The sequence below is a fragment of the Molothrus aeneus genome, chromosome 3 (genome assembly GCF_037042795.1).
Source record: "Molothrus aeneus isolate 106 chromosome 3, BPBGC_Maene_1.0, whole genome shotgun sequence".
In the NCBI taxonomy this organism is placed as follows: Eukaryota; Metazoa; Chordata; class Aves; order Passeriformes; family Icteridae; genus Molothrus; species Molothrus aeneus.
In genome coordinates, this window is record NC_089648.1 from 39890800 (window position 1) to 39912651 (window position 21852).

Here is a 21852-nt window from a genome sequence, read left to right on the forward strand (position 1 = left end):
GGAAAGTTGCTCTTCCCCTCCTCCATCCTATTGTGACAAGGACTTGGTCAGGTTGCTTCTGCTTTCTACACTTGGGAAAGCCCAGGTGTCCCAAGTAGGGAGGGAATAAAAAGATATTATATATAATATCTCATCCTCTGAGATATTCTCAGAGGATGAGCACGCAGGTGCAGTGGACCAAACATTACTGAATTATTCAAATATGCTTAAATCTGTGAGATTGCACCAGAAATCACAGCAGTCAGCCTTATGATCTTGTACACCTTGCTTGAAGTCAGGACTTAAAAATTACCTGGAGAACAGCCTCTCACACAAGCTTATTTGGTTTCCAGTACTGGCTGTAATCCAGGTTAGTAGCCACTGTGTGGTTGAACATTAAAAATACTGAAGCAGAAGTCCCTGTCAAGTTGGGTTGATGGTGACCTGGGCTTGGTGCTGACCAGCTGGGCTGGTGCTGTTGATGAGCAGGGCAGTATATCTGAAAGAGAAGCTTCTATTGTAACCTATACTGGTGTGAACCTTCTTTGAAAACCAGTAGGATTCTTCCTGCAGGGGATACTATTACATTTTTAGTGTTGAATTTAATATTTGATTTTGAAAGTGCACTTTGGTGTTATTATTATATATTTTTAAGCGCTTAATCCTGTGCCTTGCATAAGTGTATTCCCTTCTCCTCCTGGATATTCATGCACTACTGTGGGAATACAGGAGCTGTTCAGAAGTTCTGGGCACCTGCAAATCTGCTCAAGAGGTACATCCAAGTGTTCTCAGGGTGGACTTAACATCTGGTTAAACGTTAACATGGGGCTTGGTTCCATCATTTTACAATGTGTAATCTGTGGCAAGTAAATGATATACTGTTCTGGGTGCAGCCCTGGTTGCCAAGTACTTATATTTCACATTGTTACTCTCCAGAGGAAAAGCAAATAACTCTCATTTGGGAGCAGGTAGGCAGAAAAAGATGCTGCATATTGATTTCTTACTCTCCTAATAGAGGCACAAAGATAACAATTGCACTGGAAAATATACAGTTTAGTATTTTCTATATATTTTTAAGACAACAGCACAAGGTGCTGAAGCAGAAACAGGAGAAAGATACCTGCCACTGTAGGGCAGAGCTTATGAGGCACTGCTTCTTATTTCATGAATCATACTGATCTTTCACCTTCTTCTCCTCTTCTCTGTTTGCTCCTCAACCAATACAACATGTTAAAAGATTGGTCACAGAGACTGGAGCTGCCCACAGCTTGGGCTGGCTGACCAAAGTACCAAGCTGCCAACACAGCCACCCCTCTCTCCTGCCCACATTGCAGCCAGGTACTCCAGGTGCAGCTGGCACTGCACTTGGGGGGAACCCATGTGTCTTTGGGCAGTGGCCCACCAAATGTGCATTGGTGTGATGCACTGTGGTAGCTCTGACACCCTACATCCCTGCCGAGACCCTGATGGGGTGGATCCAGGGAGCAAAGACAGCCTGCCTTCTGTTTGTGCTCATGAGATAATAATTGTGATGAGATTCAGGAAAAGGTTTAATATTCATGCAGTAAAAAGGCACTTTCCAGTTATGCTGACTGGGACAGATACTGCAATAGCCATTAACCTCCATGCTCCAGGCTGGAAGCTCATCATGGGCTGAAGTCACTGTCTGCCCTCCCTTCCCCCGAGTAGGATTGTGCAATCCTCATCCGTGTTCATCATCCGAGGTGAGAGGGGAGGGCGTCACCTTCCTCTGAAGCATCCGGCACCAGCTCGGCTCACTGGCAGGATGCTGCCTGAGGGGGACATGGCCGTGCTCCAGAACGGCAAGAGTTGCTCACCCTCCTCCGAGTTACAACACCTGATGCAGCCAGATGTCACCTCTGGCCAGGCTTACCAATGCAAATCACCTTCCCCAGGCCTTGAGGAGTCAAATCTTTGGGTCATTTCTTCTCAGCGTGGTGCCCTGCTTCTTACAGGCATTGGAGTGAAGTCATTGCTATCACATCCCAAGAGTTTGTGACCCCCAGTATTCAGAGAGTTCATGATGCAAGTACTTACAGACAGGCAAGAGGATGTGGCTGTAAAGCTGCATAAAATGATACACACTTCAGCACTGCTGACAGGTGCTTGCTTCCTAACCTAAATTTGAAATTACTTCATCCTTCTTTAATATGAAGATGTCTTACGGACTTCATTATCAGGGATCTTCCTTTTTCTCCTATTTGCGTGTGTGTGTGTGCACATTTCTCTTGTCCTCTCTCACTCCTGTTTCTCCCTCCACCTCACATCAGTGTATACTGCAGACTTCCTCTCTCACTTTTATAAGCTGCCAGAAGTGAAGTGACCTGGTTACACATCCAGCTCTGAAAGCTGCCTCAGCAGTATTTTTCCTCCCTTTCTGCAGTAGTCCTGGGCAAGCACACTGTCGTCTGCTTGTCTGTGCCTTTAAAGCAGGGGGGTTATAGTCTGCACCACACTTCACACCACAGCTCACAGAGCTGACATCTGCAGTCACTGACTTGTGACAACTTTATTAGGAAGGCTGTAGTCACTGACTTCAGGCAGAAGCTATGAAAAAAAGGAGATTATATTATTGTTGTTGTTATTGTTGTTATTAATATTATTATGTCTGTAATCAGTGTGAGCTGCTGACAGAATATGCCTCTCCGGAAATAGCTCATTAATTCTGAGAGCTGCCAATGGGAGGAGCAGCCCAGAGTTCTGATCCAGCAGCGCTTACGCAGCAGGATGCCCGTGTTATCAGTGAGGAAATCCACAGCCTGACTCTACATATGCAAGTGTCCTCACTAATTCCTGAAGGCAGCAAAAAGAGAAAGTCCTTCCCATCCTCATTCAGTGCTCTTAGGAGTAAGAGCACTGAATGAGGATGTAAGTAGAACAGTAAGATGTTCCTGTTTGTTTCTGCCATTCTAAATAGTGAGGAAGTCAATTTGCCCTCTCTGAGAATCAAACTGACACTCCAGCAGTCCATCACAAAACTTTATTTTCTTTATTTTGTCTCTTTTTTTCCTGTAGATTTGTCTCTTTTATATCCCAATGTCTTGGGGGTAACACCTGTAATAAACTATACTCCTGGATCCTTGTGGTTGCACATGAAACCAGGACTTTAATGTAATAGTTTACATTCTAAGACATTTCTTGACACCAGACTATTATCATGGATATTAGAAAACTAAAAGCTTATCATCCAGTCTATTCCTTTGGCTGGAGTACATTTATATTTCCATATTAGTCTAGGTCCATCTGGAAGTTAGTAAGAATATAATTTGGTAGAACTGTCTGATAAAGTAAAAATACAACAATTGTTCTTTCTGGATTTGTACTAAATTTTTCCACTGTTCAACTTTATTTCCATGACTCCCAATATTTTTTTTCAGATTTTCAGATTTTCAGATTCATGGAGCTAGGCAATGAGATATCCAACTTGAGAATGCAGAGATAAAATAGAGAAAGCTTTATCGTTACCTTATTTTTATGAAGTTCCTTGTTCCATGTCAGAAGAAATGCAGTTCAAAACATGATTGCTGGTTTATGAGATGCTTGCAGACTCACTTTCAGCCACTACAAAGGGTAGAATAGCTCCAAAGTGCTACCAAATCCAGCAGGCTTTTGGGACTGCATCCCAGCTGGGAGTCATCAGCACTGTACCACCAGTGGACAAAAAGAAACTTCATATGGCCTCAGGATTCTGCTCTTCACTGAAGAGGCATATGAAGCTCAACGGAGATGGTAAAGTATAAAGCAACCTCTCTTCCTCAGGCAAAGAGAAATGTTAATGAAAATTTTCTGTCTGTGACGAGAAACTAGTTAAGAAAGAGGACTTTTTTCTGGAAGTACATTAAATATTCCACTCTCAAGTGCAGGAATATGAGCTGACACATGTGTACGAAATCAAGTCTAGAAGTTTTATGTTAAAGACCTAGAATACTCCAAGTATTCAAGATAGAACCCAAACCTGACTGTAGTCAGATGGGAAAGTTTTGGCTTAATGGGCTCTGCAGGCAATTTCTGGGCAGGGGGTGCTGGAATGCCACAGTCTTCCCTGAACACTGGTGTGGCTTTTTGGGCTCACCTCTGTCTGTCCATGCACCCACAGAGGTGCCCTCACATCTGGGAGAATGTTCCATGCCAGTCCCAGGCTCTGCTGAGATAACATGTCGCCTTCCCTCTCCCAAGTGTGAGGTCTGAACCAGAAATTGCAATGAAAATCACAAAATCATAGATTTGTTAAGGTTGAAAAAGACCTCTAGGATCATTGAGCCCAACTATTAAATAAAACTGACTGGTAAGAGCACTGGTGAGCTATTACCTTTCAGATTATTCTCACGCCAGAACCCAACACCTCCATATTCCATACACAGTGTGGCAAAACACTGGAATTGCTGTTTTTAAATTTGCTTGTCTCCCATCTATAGTGTGATTTTGTTCCTTTCTGCCCATAGTTTCATCTTCCTGAATTCTTGTAATTCCCTGGTGTCATCAGGAATTTTTATACAGTCCAGTTAGGCACCATCTGTACAGTTGGTAACATGCAATTAATTAATTCCATGGGTCATTAATACATGTTTTGAATAAAGATCAGAAATGCACTCAAACTAAAGTCTCTGATTGATTTTTGTGTATTCCAGATCTAACCTCAAAGCTTGCCCTCACACGTATCTCTTCAATCACAGTATCCTGACAGATACCTCCTTGCAGCTGGCTATACTGGGACTGTACCATTCATGGATGTTTTCCTTAATCCCAGCTGGTAATTTGTAGTCATTCATTTCTGTCTGTGCAAAGCCTATCTGGACTGCTCTTTATGTGAAATGTTGCATGATGAGACAGTGGTATCAAAGGACTTAGAAAATCCAAATCTATTTTGTACGCTGTATTTGTCCGCTGTGACTTGTTCTTTTGACTGTATGTTTACAGAATGACTTTTAAAAATGTAAGAGCTTTCTCTTTCCCTGGCAGGAGCAAAGCACAAGATTGCCCACCTGCTGCTCTGCCTCTACCAGCTTTGAAGTTGAAAGGAGGAGAAGGAGCAGGGAGACCATCAAGGCCAGGTGCCAGGGCTGGAAGTGCTCCTCTTGGGCTGCAGGGCTGGTCACAGCACACAGCAGCCACCCCCATCCGTGACCTCCCACCCCTCCTGCCAGCCCAGAACCCCTTACCTTGTCCCACAAAATTGTTCTGTCCCAGCTTATTTACAGTCCTTGAGGACAGAGGCTTTGTCCTGTGGTCTGTAATAAAGCTGGGTTTATTGTTCATCTCAACTCTGAATTACAATTTTCTCAGAGCCCTTGGCAGCCATACTCAATTCCCTAGAGGTCTTTGCACATTATATTGGAAGTACACAAGCCAGCATAATTTCTTTTCTTTTAGCCAAGGTAGATGCAATCTACTAACTTCAGTGTGTGCTGTAATCCTCTGTAAATACCACCAAGCCATTATTTCCAACAGTATTGCACACCTAGATAATCCACACTGATACTGATTTTTCAGTGTAAAGATTATCTTGCACAGTAAATGTCGTAAATGTTGTTGCTGCCTTTGATGATTAAATCCACATACTGTTCAACTCAGGTCTTCCTTCCAATCATAGCCAGATTTCTCATTTCATGGCATTTATGTCCTACACCAATCAAGCTCAGTGGGAATGGAGGGTGCTAGCTGACCTGCAGAGCAAAATCCTCATTTAAGGTTGCAAGTTGTTTCTCATTATTGAAATTACTATAGCTGTCCTTTCTAAGTTTCTCAGTTCACTATACCCTGTGATTTGACTTGAACATGCAGAGTATATGATCCCTCAAACCAAACAGTACTAAAAAATGGACAAGATGTATATTTTTATTCACATTAGGCCCTTTAATTTACATAGACTATTTCAGGATAAGGAATAAGGAGACTGACAAGCAAATAGAATTTTTGAGATTATGAAGACCATTATTTAGGGACTTAAATTTCTTCCAGCAGGATTCTTTCAGATTGGATGTAGGAACAGTACAATGGCACTACAGAGAACCTATCTTTGCTGTGACACATACTGGTTTCCTTTGGAAGACAAGAAGAAGAGCAGACTGCAGAATGTGACTTGGTTTTATTTTCCTGCAGGCTGGGGCTGAAGTCAGGAACAGAAGAGGATGTGGGATCCTGGGCCTGTCTGGCAGCAGGATTTTTGGGGAATGAAGAGGACTAGATCAGTGTTGACAAGTGCCTGTAGATTTTTATGAATCTTGTTAACTCTTAGGTTTTTAGAAGTCTTTTAGAAGTTTCCTTATATCTTCTTTATATAATGCTCTTTAAGAAGTTGAAGATGACTGGTCTATATGCTCTTTTTTATCCTGTTTTTATTATCAGAAAAACCTTTGCCCAGTTTTTTGATATCTCATTTTTCAGGTGCTCCCAAATCAGAAGTGGCTCTCAGTTTAATAAAGAAAATACTTCAAAGGTTTTAGGATAAAGCACAGCAGCTCTGGCCAAATAGAAAGCCAAAGTAATTTACCAAAGTATTATCTCATCCATCCCTTCTCCAGTTCAAGCTTGTAGTTGTGTTTACTGCATGGAAGTTGATTTTTCCTTGTTAGTGCATACAAAAGACACCTTAATGCACCAGCTTTCTTGACACTATTTGCCAGTAATTAATCCCTCTATGGAATAATTTACCTGGTCTCCCTTTTACAATTAATGTGGTTCTTATTAACTTTATCCACTAAATCTGCAATAGGTTCCCTGTTCTGTTTATCACAATTTTCTGAATAAGAAATGGCCACCAGCTACTTCCAAAAGATTTTAGGCTGCCCCACATTGATTCCCAAGAAAATCCTAAAAAAAATAAATCCCCCACTACAGCAATGTCTGGTATCGTGGATAATTTTGTCAGCTCCTAGTAAGTTCATCTACATGATTTTCCTTGTTTGGCAGCAATGTCTACTGGGACCATTCTTTTTCATCAAACTTTGGTCAAATGTTTCAACATCAGCTGTTGGTAAGATCCTTCCCTCCCCGAGCTGAGCACGCAGCTCCATAGACAATGCTATGAGTGAAGCCTGGTTTCACAGTGCCACAGAGTGATTTAGGTGAGAAGAGACCTTTGGAGGTCTCTATGGAACACCCAGGCCCAAGCAGGACTTGAAGGCTAGACCAAGCCCTCATGGCCTCTTTTAGCTGAGGTTTGAAGTCCTCTATGGATGGAGAATGCACAGCATCTATGCTTGCCTGTTCCCTCCATGAAAATGCTTTCCTACAGATCTATTTCTCACTGTTGTTTAAAACTGGTGAATAGGAATGTACCAGCCAGAAACAAAGCTTTCCTGGTGTCTGGAAAAAAAAGGATAAGCCCTTCCTCCCACTCCCTCACATGGCTTCTCTGAAGTCTGCTGGAAGCTAAGTTCATGCTATGGCTTTTCTCTCCATCAAATCCCTTATGGGTTTTTCATACTGGGTCTCCCTTGGACTGCACACAGTTGTCCTGCAATGCAGATGAAATTTATCATCACAGTCACCTTTTTTCTCTTCCTCTCTCTGCAAAGTTTTGTTCCAGTGCAGCAGCAGCTTCACAGACTTCCAAAGGACAGGTACACATCTGTACACACACACAAACACATTCACAACGCAGAATGCACAAGCACCTATGTGCATTGAAATATCTGAAGAAAACAACCAGGTTCTTATTTTCAATACAATACAATTTCTGGCTAAAAATCAGAAACAATATACAATTTTTAAGCACACTCATGTGCTTATTTATTAGCTAGCTACTTGTGTCCATTATGTTTGTTTTATTATGCCTCATTATTGTTCACTTGGAGACGGGATGATCCCTGGCAGGCAGAAGATTGCTGGTGACACATGTGGACAGAGCCACTTGCAGCAGCATAGTCCTGTCACCAGGAGAGCTCATTTCAGTCATAGCAGTGCAGTGTGGAGATGCTTTGATGCCTGAAGGCACAGGCAGGAGCCAGTGACAATCATAAGCCCACGAGGAGCCAGGCAGGAGACACCCCTTGGGGCACTGCCTGGCCCCTGTTGAGGCCAGCAGCAACATCATTTTCTGCAGCTCCTAGCTTGACCCTAAAAGTGAGGAGAGCAAAACAGCATCTTTGCCCTCACTTTGCTCACCTGTACAGGGAAAACACCTGGGTGGAGGGGTCTGCCCTCCTCACCAAATCCAAAATAACACGTAGGCCAAGCATTTCTGAGGAAAGGAGAATTATTTTTCTGCTCAGCAGAGCAAAAGCAGGGCACAAACTAGCTCTCTGCAAGCAGAGACAGGCGCTGTATTCATTGGATAATCTACTGCAAATTATTTGCCCAGCTCTATTAATTAATGCTGCGAAGCACTTGGAGGGTTAAATGCCCTTGAGCCATTGTTCACCTAAGCTTTGCCTCTGAACTGACATCAATGAAAAATTCCTAATGGTGGTGGTAGCAGCAGCAGCAGCAGCAGCACTGAATTTTCAAACCCTCCTGAGGCAAGAAAACATGATTTTTCCCTTCATTTTATGGTCTGTTGAATCTGCTGGTTTTCTTGTTATATAGCAGGAATAATGTTCATGGCCTTGGAGTATTCTTGTGGTTTTCCAAATGCTTCGGATTTAATTTGGCATCTTCCACACGCACAAAAATTTACTGCCTCATATACTCTTTCACTGTGAATGCTGTCCCTTCCCCAGCTCTGTGGAGGGGTCCAGGAGACAAACAATGATCCCATGGAGCTGTTTCTCAGCTGGTGAGAAGCCCTGCCTGGTGCCTCTGCAGACAGTGATCACACAAGAAGACAGCTCCTGATGGGGAGGAGAGGTCAGCCCAGACCTTTAGCATTGGCCTGAGCCCCAAACACTCATCTCAGAAAATAAATAAGAAAACATAATAAGATGCACACACAGGCCCTTTGTTACCAAGCCCAAACCCCAACAAGCAAGAATAAGCTTTGTGAGCAGGGCAGTCTCCACAGTGAAAGGCGCCCAAGGGCAGGCGGCGGGGATGGGAATTTTCTGGCTGGTGGTGCCTACTCTCTGTCTGGGGCTCAGCAGGATGGCCTGGGGTCAGGTCTTCGTGTCTGAACCTCTCTAAGGGCTGGTGTTTGGTTTACCAATCCTTCAGAAAGAACATGCTTCTCTTGCAAAGAAGAGAAATGCACCCAGGCCACTCCAGATGTGAGGGCTCCTGCCTGGGGCTCTCATGGACTAAGATTCAGATCCAGATGTGAGGACTCCTGTCTGTTACACTAATGGATCAAGATTCAGACTCCTGAGTTCAATTTTCCTCCTTAGAAATTATATATGGTCAGAGAAGCACATGAACTGCAGCTTCAGGCTGCTCTGAAGCCTGCAGGAAAGACAGAGCAGAGCTTTGGCAGTCCTTTTCTCCTTGCATAGATGCTGCAAAAAGACTGTGGATCATCCTACTGCCATTGTTGTTTCTTGCACAGAAGTATGTGGAGGGTGTGGCTGTTTGGCTACCCTTCATCATGCCAGTGCTTCCAGCTTGGACTCAAAATACTTGAAACAAACAACGGGTGAAAAGAATATCTGTGGGATGAAGGAGGACCTGTCCAGTGCGCTGCCGTGGGGTGGCAGCAAATCTGCTGCCTTGAAAACCCAGGCTGTGTTCACAGGAACATCTTGAAGGTCCATAGTCCCAATGGAGCCCATGACATTCTTCTGTGCACAAAGCCCATGTTCCAGAGCCGTTTTGGATGCTCCAAAATCCATAGGGCTCTCCATAGCATCATACAACTCTTTGTGTAAGGCCACTGCCCCGGTTGCATTGACACACTTCAGAGAAGACCTAGTCTGCAGCATCTTCAAGGCAGTGAAGATTATGGCCCTGAGCTGAATGGTAGACTGAGTCAAAGTCCAAATCTATAGGCAGACAGTGAACAGCTGCCAGCAGCTTTCTGCCATAGACCACGATAGTGTATGTGATACAGGTCACTGACCTAGCTATATCAGATCAGATAAATACCAAAAAAATCTCCTTTTTGTATATATTTTTAGCTTTGTTTTTCTGGTTAAGAATCTGAAATTATCCACAACCCAGCTAGTGCTTTGCATTAGACCAATCCCATTTGGGCAGATTGCAAAGAGGAATAAACCAGATGATTCAATTTCCAGATTGGAATCAGGTCAGATAACTATCACCTCCCTTCCTTTGCCTGACCTCCATTAACTCCCAGCTCCACCGTCAGCTCCTGCAGTGACAACCAGTGTCCTTCACATGTTGCTGAGACATGTGAAACAGCAGGGAAAGGCTTCCTGCCATGGCCTCAGTTCCCATTTCCAGGTGCAGTACCCAGCGAGGATGGAGGAAGGCACACTGCGCCTCGCCTTTCCTAAGCGCCCCGCCCAAGGTCGCTGCTGCCAAACCCTGCAAACGCTCCCATCAGATGCGTGAAGGGAAAACCGGCCTCTCCCTGACCTTCAGCCACATGCAAAGTAACTGGGGCCGTCTGGGGCTGCACCTGGAGGTGCAGCTGGGCGTCCAACAAGGGAGCAAAGCCCTGCATTGGTGCTGACCACTGCTGGCACCAGGCTGGGACCAAAGAGGCCCATCAGGTTTGCCAGGAGCGAACAGAGAAGTACCAAATCATGTGTGCAGTGGCTGTGGATGCAACCACCTGGATTCACAGGGAAACTGAGGGCACGCAGAGGCTGTGGGAAGGATGAGGGATGCCTGCAGAGAGCATCCATCTCAGTGAATCAGGACATCCACTGCTACTCATGTTCGCATCTCAGCTGGCTGAGGAGCACAGGGCGCACCTGGGGGGCCGCCACGTTAATCAAGATGTTCTGTCTTGGAGCCAAATCACCTGTGTGCAGGTAGGGACAAGACAACAATGGCTGTGGATAGTGCTAAAGGAGAGAGGAGAGGAGAGGAGAGGAGAGGAGAGGAGAGGAGAGGAGAGGAGAGGAGAGGAGAGGAGAGGAGAGGAGAGGAGAGGAGAGGAGAGGAGAGGAGAGGAGAGGAGAGGAGAGGAGAGGAGAGGAGAGGAGAGGAGAGGAGAGGAGAGGAGAGGAGAGGAGAGGAGAGGAGAGGAGAGGAGAGGAGAGGAGAGGAGAGGAGAGGAGAGGAGAGGAGAGGAGAGGAGAGGAGATGGATGGTAAAGAAAAAAGTGGGAAAGTAAGAAAGAAAAATACATGTAAATTTTTTGTGACAAAAAAAACAGCTCTCACTGATGCATGTCACGTACACATGTAAAATATGCAGCATCTCCTAGGCCAATAAATATTCAGTATGTTATACCTGACAACATGGATGGGAAAACAGGAATATTTTTCTCTCTGGAGAAATCTGGATTAAGTTCCTATGCTGGTGGAAAACTGCAGTGGGATTTTCTTTCTCTTTGCAGAGCCTATGGTTTACAGAAGGTTTATTTGATCCCTTTCCAGCCTCAAGGACGCCAAGTTCATCCTGGCACCAGGGGCTGCTCTGAGCCTGAGGCCAGGTCTGAGCCAGGAGGTGCAGGGATTCGTGCAATGGGTGTGTCCACATTTGCTCCCTGCTGTGACTCAGGGCCTTTAGCAGAAGCAGCTGTTGCCAGATGTGTTACCACTGTGTATCCCTGCTGAGGGTGATTTCCCTCTGCCCTACTCTCCACACAAATGTCACAGCTAACACCCATTCTGGGCATGGACTTCTCCAGCATGCACAGACTGCCAGTGTGTCCTCACAGACCTGTGATAGGGATGTCACTGAGAACACACCAGAAACAGCATCTCAGAAGCTGATGTAACCACACTGCTTCATGGACCTTCATTTCTGCTGCACAAAAAGTGCCTCTCCCACTAACCACCTCTTATGGAGGTTCATCTTCCAGTCTCCTCTTTATTTTGAAGCCTCCTGTGCTTTCCCAACACTCCTGCCTTTTTCCTTTGCTCTGCCAAGCCAGTGTGGCCAGTGTTGGCTGCCATGCAGAGGTGAAAGGTGGCTGGTCTGCAGGGGCTGGGCTTGAGCTCTCTTGGTCCCAGCAGCAGCAGGGCCAGAGCTGCAGCCCCACTCCCACCCAGCAATGTTCTCACCTGGGCACCTCAGAGCCTGGCCAGCAGCTCCAGCCCAACCAGGAGAGAAGGAGAGACATCTGAATCTCCTCAAGCTGCTCTCATTTGCACACAAGGCTGGTGAGTATGCACAAGGCTGGTGAGTATGTGCGTGTTCATTCTAGGAGGGGATCGATTAATTAGGTGATGATGGGAGCAAGAAAGCTCTCATGGCTCTGGGTCTGCCCCCTACCAGGTTTTACTGGCATTTTCTGAATGCTTCTTTTAGCTCAGTGGGCACAGCTTATATGCAAACAAATACAGTTAGGCTTAGTTATTGTTTGGGGTGATGGGATTGTCGGGGTTTTTTGGTTTTGCTGTTGTTTTCTTAAAAGTATTGTTTCTATTTGTCATTAGGGCTCACTTTCTAATCTATCTTTGCAGGAGTTTATTCTTTTTTGACATTTGCCAGTTGCATGTAGCCAGAGCTCTCTTCTCTGGCCTGAAAAGGCATCTAAGGCCAACTGGGGTTTTTTGTATGTTCTTTTTTGTTTTTCTTTTTCTTTTCAGAGAAGACAACCAGAAAAGATGGGGGGGAAGAAGGGGGGGGTTGCTTGTAAAGAAAGACAAACATATAATTAGCAAAAATAAATACATCATTATTTGATGGTTTTCATGCATGTCACTGTTTCGACTGCTCGTGAATTGGTTCATCCAGATTGTAAAATATTCATATTTATATGTTACTCTGAAAGAGATGTGATGCCCTGGAGAGGCTAATTCTTGGTTTGCAGATTGTTTACAAGCTGTCAATTGCAATTTGAATATATTTGCAATTCATAGGGTTGATAAATAACGTAAGTCACATGGCATGCTTTCTGCTTCTGAGCTACACTACATCCCTGTGTAAGTAACACTAAGGTAGGCGAGCATTTGTCTCCCCATCTGCCTCTCAAATCACACATTTAATGGAGCAAGCAAACATAATACCCCAGAGTACCTCTGGGATCTCATAATAGTATTCTCTCCTCCCTGACTCCCTGGAAAGCTCTGCTCCCATGGCATTGTGTGTGGCCACCTTTCGCTGCGCCCTGTCTCAGTTACAGCTCTCACAGGATCAGGACGAGTATTCTGTGTTTGCTGTCTCAGGAGCCCAGCACGCTGTGGGACAGCCAGCCAGAAAGGGGTGAAAGGAAAACTATGCCACAGTGACTGCCAGCTTTGTGTGGAACAGGGTGGCTGAGAACCTGGCAGTTCTGCTTCATTATTCAAGACTTGTGGGGGTGACTCTCATCTTTGAGGGATGAATAATCCAATTATCAAAACAATACTATTTTCAAATTGCATTTTATAATAAAAATACCAAATGCAGCATTCTGTCTCCTATCTTTCCCTCTATATTTGAAGTGAACTTTTTTAAGGGGTTCATAAATGAAGAGAAAAATTTTTGAATATTCCTAGGTGGTGAGATTATTATTATTTCAAGCAGTAAGACTGCTTTTCATTTGTTTCTCCTTGTCAACAATTTTGTTTGTTGGAATCGATCCCTTTACTCACAAAGACTTATACGAGAAAGTCTTTTCACTTTATCTCCTGGTGTAAACAAAAACCTGCCTCTTGTTCTTCTCCTAAAATCATAGTACTAAATTGCATTGTGTGTGACTTGCATGTACATAAATATGCATAGCCACTCTGAGTGTCATAAATCAATATTTTCAATTAGATATGTTGCTCTGCCTTTGCAATTGCTTGTGGCGATTCTCTGTCCTTACATTTGAAACCTTTTTCTAATTCTGAATACAAATCTCTTTTCTGTTATGTAACTTCATTATTTCTTATCCTCTGTACTGTAAAACACACATTATTTCCTCTGTGGCAGCCTTTTGTATATTTGTGTTTTCTCAACTTTTATATATTTGTGTCTTCTGAGTCTCACCTCATTTTGACTGATCTTTCCTGCCAGACAACATTTTACTCCAATACTCTCCTTGGGGTTTTTCTGGACTGTTTTTAGATGGTTGACATCTTTCTTGAAGCCCAGTCTAAAAGACTCAACTCTGTATCAATCAAGACTATGTACTGTCTTTTACTGTAGAGATGTTTTCTTTCAGCTTGTATTTGTACAGAAAGTTCCTTTCAAATAACAATTACTTGCCTTTGTCATTACTGAACTGCAACTATTTTTCTTCAGATGATTTAGCCAATTTCTTATGTCTAGTTTTAGGAGGAACTGATTGTTTGTTTTTTGGGGTACCTGTATGGATCACACAGTTTTTTGCTGCTGTCATGAATCTTCTCTAGCTGGACTCTCTGGTCTCTATGTGGTTTTGGGCATCAGTCAGGTTAAAACAAGTTGGGAGGGTTCATGATCTTGGGGTACCCTGAGGGCACCCACCCTGTGTCAAAAGAGTGAGATGGCACACAGCAAAAACAGCTGGAGCTGAGGCTCTCTGGGTCTTGAGAGGGAGGGTGGGAGACTGACAGAAAACAAACTACTCAAATCCCAAAGCCAAAAAACTGTCTAAAACTGGAGCTGTTCCTGCCATAGGGAGAATTACCTATTGCAATTTGTGGTGCCAAAGCACTTATTTCAATAGCAAGTGTTCTGTGTGGACACGGAACATTTTCAAGAAAAGTAACCAGTTTGATACAGTATCTCCATGTAGATCATGCCCAAGTCTTTCCCACTCATTTTATGAAGCTCTTTGAACTGTGTCAACCCACTATTAGTGTTTGCCATGTGCATAGAGTCAATTGTTACCCTGAGGAATGGGACAGATGATGACATGCTTAGATAGTAATGCTTTAAATTAAGATTCTTGAATATGCCTCTGATGTATAGAGGTTAATTAAGAAGCTATTGTGAGCTGAATTAATACCATTTGCTTATTGAAAACATAAGTCATGAGAATTAACAACAAAGTCATAAATATGTTTCCCTAAGGGCGAGATCCCTCAGCTCTTACTTATTTGAGCAGTCCTTACTCATGTGAGTAGACCCACTGAATTAATTGAGTCTACATGTATGAGTTAATTTATCTATATGACTAAGAAGTTGTATTGTTGGGTCCCACTCAAGCATTCATCTGAAAAGAATATGTTTTTAATGATAAATTGGTATTTAGATGGACTATAATGATTGTTTACATCCAAGCCTTGTCTTAATAAGACTGGTTTAGCTTGCCAAGTAAATAAATCCAGCCTTTTCTTAATAAGCAAGTGACAGAGATCCAACAATTACCAATTAAAAGCAGAATTCTGACATAGACTAAAAGCAAGTGTGAGGTTATATTAGGTCCATTAGCAATGAATACATTTTTACAGATAGTTGAATGAAAAGCTGGCACGTCTTGACCACCAATTTCAGTATCATGACCCTGAGCCATTTCTGAGTGATTTTGCACCAGAACCAAAAGCAGGGTGAGAGGGGAGGATGCTTAGTTGGGAGAGCAGCAACCCAGTCCATCCTGCTGTTGCAACCCAAGATGGTCACGCTCTGTGGTATTGCACTCTAGCATGTAAAATACCATATCCCACCCTGCCACATCAGGGATCTCCTGCTCACTAGCACACCTTTATACTGTAGGTAAACTAAGAGTCACTGAACTCCCACCTCCTAAGCCAAGAGCTGGAATCTTCCTCTGGTACGGTGAACAGGAAGAGATTGCTCCACTGTGGTTGGTTTATCCTGAGTCTGCTGACCAACATTGAATAATCCGATGGTGGTGGTGCAGGAGGGAACAGAGGACTCCATCTTCTGAAAGATCATCTTGGACTAACCTGCCTCCATCTGTTCCACTGATAAAAAGCCTCTGAGGGAGCACTTCAGTGTTCACAGAGAGCAAATGGTGCAAACAGAGATGTTGTTCCCTTCCCTGTGTCCATATGTGAGATGCAACCATCATCCACAGTGAGTGACCAGGGCTGAGTGACTCCTAAGCAGAGTAGTTCTGGCATCAACTGATCCTTAAAAGTCCCATGAAACTTCCCTTTCTATCTTCCTGGGACCAGACACAGCAGCAGCTTCCTTTATCCCTCTAGCTGCACTTGAGTGTTGTGTCAGTGGAGACCTTTTGGGTAAGAAAAAATAGTGAGACTTTCCTCTTCCAGGCTTTAGCTCAGCCAGTTTGGGGAGAGGGAGGAAAAAAACCCAACCCTACTAGATGTCAACAGAAACAGTTCAAATGGCTGTCAACAGCCAGAATATTTTCCTTTCTTTTTCTCCTCCCTGACTGTGCATTTTCCCAAAGTTCATCTTGAAATCCTTTAATGCTGCAACCCTTTCTCCCCTTTTCAGTGCTAACAACTGCTGAGGATGCAGAGGGAAAGGTCTCCTTCAAACTAGAAGGAGCACCACAAAGCATTTCCAGAGGCTGTCTCTCCTTCAAGACTTCCATCCCAGGGTCAGATTTCTTGGAAGAAGTTGTAGAAATTCATGATAAGGCCTCGTTTAAAGAGCAAAATAATCTAAAGCTAATTTACCTCAAACCTTTAGCAAATTAACCACTGGAAATCAATATCAACACACACTTTGACATTTGATTTTCTGCATTGGGAAAATAAATAGAATTTATTGCTGCAAATTTTGATTTTTTGACATCCTTTAAATCCTTCAAGTCATCCACCTAAGGGATACAAACACAATAAGAAAAAGCTAAACAATTCCTACCTGATTTAAAAGCATCTGTGATAAAAGGGAGAGATGTGGTTTGGAAGAGAGACTGTTTACTGCCAGACATTTGTGGCATCTATTTACTAATCCCCAAAACTTATTTTCATTGCAAGCACTTTCTTTTCCCACCCCACATCAGGAGTAAGTAATAAAAATAACAAATTGATGCAGCAAATTAAATAACAGGAACAAAAGGCCTACATGTCCTGGGAAGCTCTAGCATGTTCTAGGATTAATATCAAAGAGCCTAATTTTTCTTTTCTCTCTCTCTTTTTTTTTTAATTGTCAGCTGTCACCCACAAAAATCTGGACCTATGTAGAATGTGTCCTGCCTTCTCCCTCTGTGCAGCTCCAGAGCCATTTTGGTGGCCCCCAGAACTGTCACCTCCTCCTGGGAGTTGATGAGGTAGAGGTTGATGACAGCAGTTAACGTGTTGGATCGTCGGGTCACGCTGCCTTTCCTCCCCCTTCAAGCTCCTTCAGAGCAAGTAAACAGAGCGGGCTGTAGACTGGAAATGTGTCCTCTGATACTTCCCAACACAAACAGTGTGGGATGGAAAAACAGTCTGTTTATCCTCAGAGTGTTAGCAGATGGCAGCTCCTTCCTGCTCCTGCCCTCTGCTGCGAGCCAAACTCCCCGGTGCATCCCCCGAGGCACTGCTGGTAGGATGGACATTGTCCAATCCACCCAAAGGATGTGCACCACACAAAGGTCTGAATCCCACAGACTGCTCTCAGGGGCTCGTGCACTGGCTGAGAGGGAAAGGGCACTCAGGGGTTCCTGTAGATGCACCCACTCTAGGTAGGACATTGCACAGATGCACCTTGCTGCTACAAAACAGCACACTCTAGACTTTCCTTAGATTTCATTTCTGTCCTGTCCCAGGTGGCACCAAACCTGCCCACACAGAACCCCAGAGGCTGTTTCTGAGAGGAGAGAGACCAGAGAAGAGGCGGACATGACCTTCCCTACACACTTCTGCTGCATCTCTGGAGCCCACAGGTTCATGGTCAATTCCCAGCCCAGCTAAGCAAGCTGCCAACTCCTGGAGACACTTGCTGCCTCTCTCTTGCAAGGGACTGCTGCAAGCCTCAAATCTCTGCTAGGCTGTTTGTGGGAATACTTCTTTACTCAGTGCCTTCAGTGATTTGTTACACTTCAAATTTTCCACCATATATGTAAGGCTTAGATACACAGTCATGGCATGAGAATTTCTGATTTTACCTGTGGACTCCCAGTATCTTGTGTTGTAAAGGTGGGGATGGAGGAGTGCACAAGTTAGGGCCCCCTAATAAGGTAAAGAGAAAAGAACAAAAGAGAAGATTGCTGCCCTGCTGAGAGCCTTAACACCTAAACACTCACAGGGATCACTGTCTTCTTGTTCTCTGACAGAGACCTGAGCAGGAGTTCAGGGAGGGCATGGCTGGATGAGAACTGCAGCCTGTACTTGCAAAGTGCCATGCTGTGCTCTGACCTCACCAGTGGGCATCATGCCATCTCACTCCAGACATCCCATCTTGCTCCAAGAGTAGTCACTCTTTTTACTGTCAAAGGATGGAAACAGGCTTTTGTACAGAGTTACTCATCTAACATACCTTAGATACCTTAGATAGGAAGAGGTGAGTTGTGGCAAACCTCTTGCAGAGTCCTAGCTAGAAAGTAGTTGCCTGGTTGAAACTAATGCCAAGCCCACCTATGTGGTTTACCTAATCCTGACAAGCCATAACAGAATTTAGAGGCTGCATCTTACTCAAGAGGAAGTGATGGCTCCTGAAAACCATGCATGTTTCTTCAGAAACATACAGCTTATTTGCTTTTCAGTGTCAAAGTCACAGTTACTCACTCAGACTACAGCAGTGTGTCACCCCTCAGTAATGCACTTCCTCTTAGACACTTGGAGGGCATCCTGCCCTGCTCCTGGCTCCCTACAGCACACCTGACTGTGCCACAACCAGTCTGTGGCTGTTCTCTGTCTCAACACCCTGTCAAAGGAGAGCAGCATAAAATCCCTCACAGGCATATTTTAGATGTGTAATGTTGATATGCTTAATAAAACATATCAGCACATTTAAAAAGTTATTTCTAAAACTTAAGCCCATGAGTCAAAAAATACCAGGGAGTGGAAAGTGTCCCACATGCCAAACAAGAACCAGCATACATATGAAAGCCGGTGAAGGAAATGGGCAGCAGCCAGTGACACAGCAGGAGCTGGTTTTCCCCTGTCCTCTCTTGTATTCCAATGCTTGTAAAATTCTAAACTCCAGTGGGAAGCACAGAGCAGAAAATGCATGTCAGTATACAATGGAAGGGGGTGTGTGGGGTGTGTGCATGATTTTCACAGCATTTAGGTTCATGCTGAACTTTTCATGGAGCCTTGACAGCAGCCTGACTTGAACAATTTATGGTAGAGCTGAAACTCCCTTCGAGGTCTCTCAGATCATAAGATAACTCCTGGAGTGTTTCTGAGATTTTAAAAAGAGCAAAACCTGCCCTCCCTCCATCTGGTATACACACACCCTGATGCCAAGCAACTTCCTAACTGCACGTGACACAGTCTGGCTGTCCTGTCCCCAGTTGCGGTCTCTAACATCACTTGCTAAGCAGAGTGCAAGGGCAGGGTCACAAAGGACTTCTGAAGTTTTCTGGACCCGGGAGGGATGGGTGTGAGGCCAAGGCAGGTCTCAGCTTGCTATGCACAAGCTCACAGCTGCGGACCTGTGGCATTTACCCCACTTACCACAGCAAGGCTCTCACTCAGAAGCTGCTGAACCCAGATGTCAGTGTCCTCCTGAACTGAAAACCTCACAAATGCCAGCTGCACTGCCTCCAAGCCAGGAGTTTCAGTGTCAGCCTTCATCAGCTCTTCAGCTTGTCTGTCACAGTACGGTGCAGCTGAAGCATCAACCTCATCACTGGTGCTAACTGGGTCATTTATTCCACTACATCAGTTTGTGCAGCTGAGTATAGGAAATACTGCACTACAGGTTGAGGATGCTGTGTTTCTTTGCTAACCTTCCAAGGCCATATCAAAACATCAGAGGAGACAGAGAGCAGAAGCAGCAGCAAACACATCAGGGTGTCTCCTGGGGCAGCAGAGACATATATTTACATAAGGAACACAATTCAAATCAATCAAAGTGCTTGCATAAGTTGGGTTGTGATTTTTGCAAATATGAGAATTACAAGAGCAAACTAGAATTAGGTCAGCAGTAGAAGTTTTGGTGTTGTTTTTTGGGGTTTTTTTTTGTTTTTTGGGTTTTTTTTTTTTGACTGAGAAAGTAGAGAGAAATCTTTTTCCTTTAAGGCCATGAAGGGTGAGCAACATGGTGGAGTCAAGAATTCATGGGTGACCAAAGCTCTGTGGACCTTCACGTTTAGCACTGGGAAGATGTTATGCTAAGACAAATTCAAAATAGAATACAAGTAGCCATAATAGATACAGAGGTGCTTCCTAAGTAAAGATATAACCCTTGTCACTTTGAAATAGCTCATGTGAATGAACCCTACAAATGCATTTCACAGACATATTCACATTCACATAGAATAGCTGAAAGTGAGAAGGGACTCACGGAGACCGCCTAACCCAACCCTCTGTTCAAATCAGCCTAGCTAGAGCAAGTTATGAGGACTGTATCCTGTCACATTTTTCGTATGTTCAAGAATGCAGACTGCAAAACCTCCCTGGGCAACCTGTGGCATGGTTTGACTATACTAACTACAAAAACTTTTTCTGATATTTAAATGAAATTTCCATTGTGTCAGTTTGTCCATTAACTCTTGTGCCATCACTGGACACCACTGAGAAATCTGGCTCCTTATTTACTCCTCCCCTCAGATATCTATGCTCATTGATAGGGTCACCCCTCTGAGCCTTTCCTTCTCCAGGCTGAACAGCCCCAGAGGTCCCAGGATCACTCTCTGTATTTATACCACTGATGATTGGCCTCCAGTAGTACTTCATGCCACTGATAACAGCCTGCTGAGCCAAGCAATTCAGCCACTTCTCAATCTACCCCACTCTCCAGTCCATATCTAGTTATCTAGTTATCTAGTCCATATTTAATCAGTTTTTCGCTGAGGATTTTACAGCAGTGAGTGTTGAAAGCCTTACTGAGGTCAAGATAAACAACTTTTACCACTCTTACCCACCAAGCTAGTTCTCTCATCAGAGAAGGCTATTAGATGGGCCAAACACAGTTTCCCTGTTCCAAATTTGTGTTAACCACTCTTAGTCACCTACTTGTCCTTAATATTTGAAAATTACTTCCAGTAATATTTATTTCATCCACTTCTCAGGGATAAAGGTAAGGTTAACCATCCATTAGTTTCTGGGTCCTCCTCCTTGCCCTTGAGGACCCAGAAACTAATGGATGGTCAACCTTTCTGAGGGACATTTGCCTTCTTTCCATCATTAGGAATGCCCCCCAGCCACCAGAGAAGTTCAAAGGCAGTCAAGATTTGCCTTATTATGATGTTGGCCTTTTCCTTTTGTGGACAATGCATCTACAGAAGCCTGTCCTATATTGCTTCATGTACCTCACCACATTCAATTCACATGTTGGGCTGTTCTAACCCAACCCCTACATGCACAGCCTCTCTGTATTCTTGTTGGGTCACCTGATCCTGCTTCTACAACTTGTGCAGTTCCTTTTTCTGTCTCAATTTTGTCAGGAGCTTCATGATCATCCGTGCAGACCTCCTGCCAAATTTGCCTGATTTTCTGCCACTGCCGTGGACCGCTCCTGAGAATGGAGGAGATCATGCTTGAAAATCAACCATATCTCCTGGACCTCTCTCCTCTCCAGTGCTGTCTCCCATGGGCTTCCTCCAACCAGATCACTGAAGAGGCCAAAGTCTCCTGTTAAAGCCCAGGATGATGATCCTGATTTTGATTCTGCTGCCTCTTCTCAGATTCCTGAACCCCATCATCCCATGATCACTGCAGTCAAGCCTGTCCCAAACCTTCACATCCTTCACAATGGTTTGTCGGTACAAGGTCCATCTCCCATGGTCCCCTTGTGATTGCTCCTCAACCACACGTGTCACAAAGTTATCATCACTGCACTCCAGAAAACTGCTGGATTCTTGTGTACTGTTGTGTTTTCACCCCAGCAGATTTCGGGTAAGCAATTACCTATGAAACTGTGGAGAAAAACAATTGTAGGAACATCATGAAAAATTATTGATCCACAGATCAGTGAGCTAAGATGAAA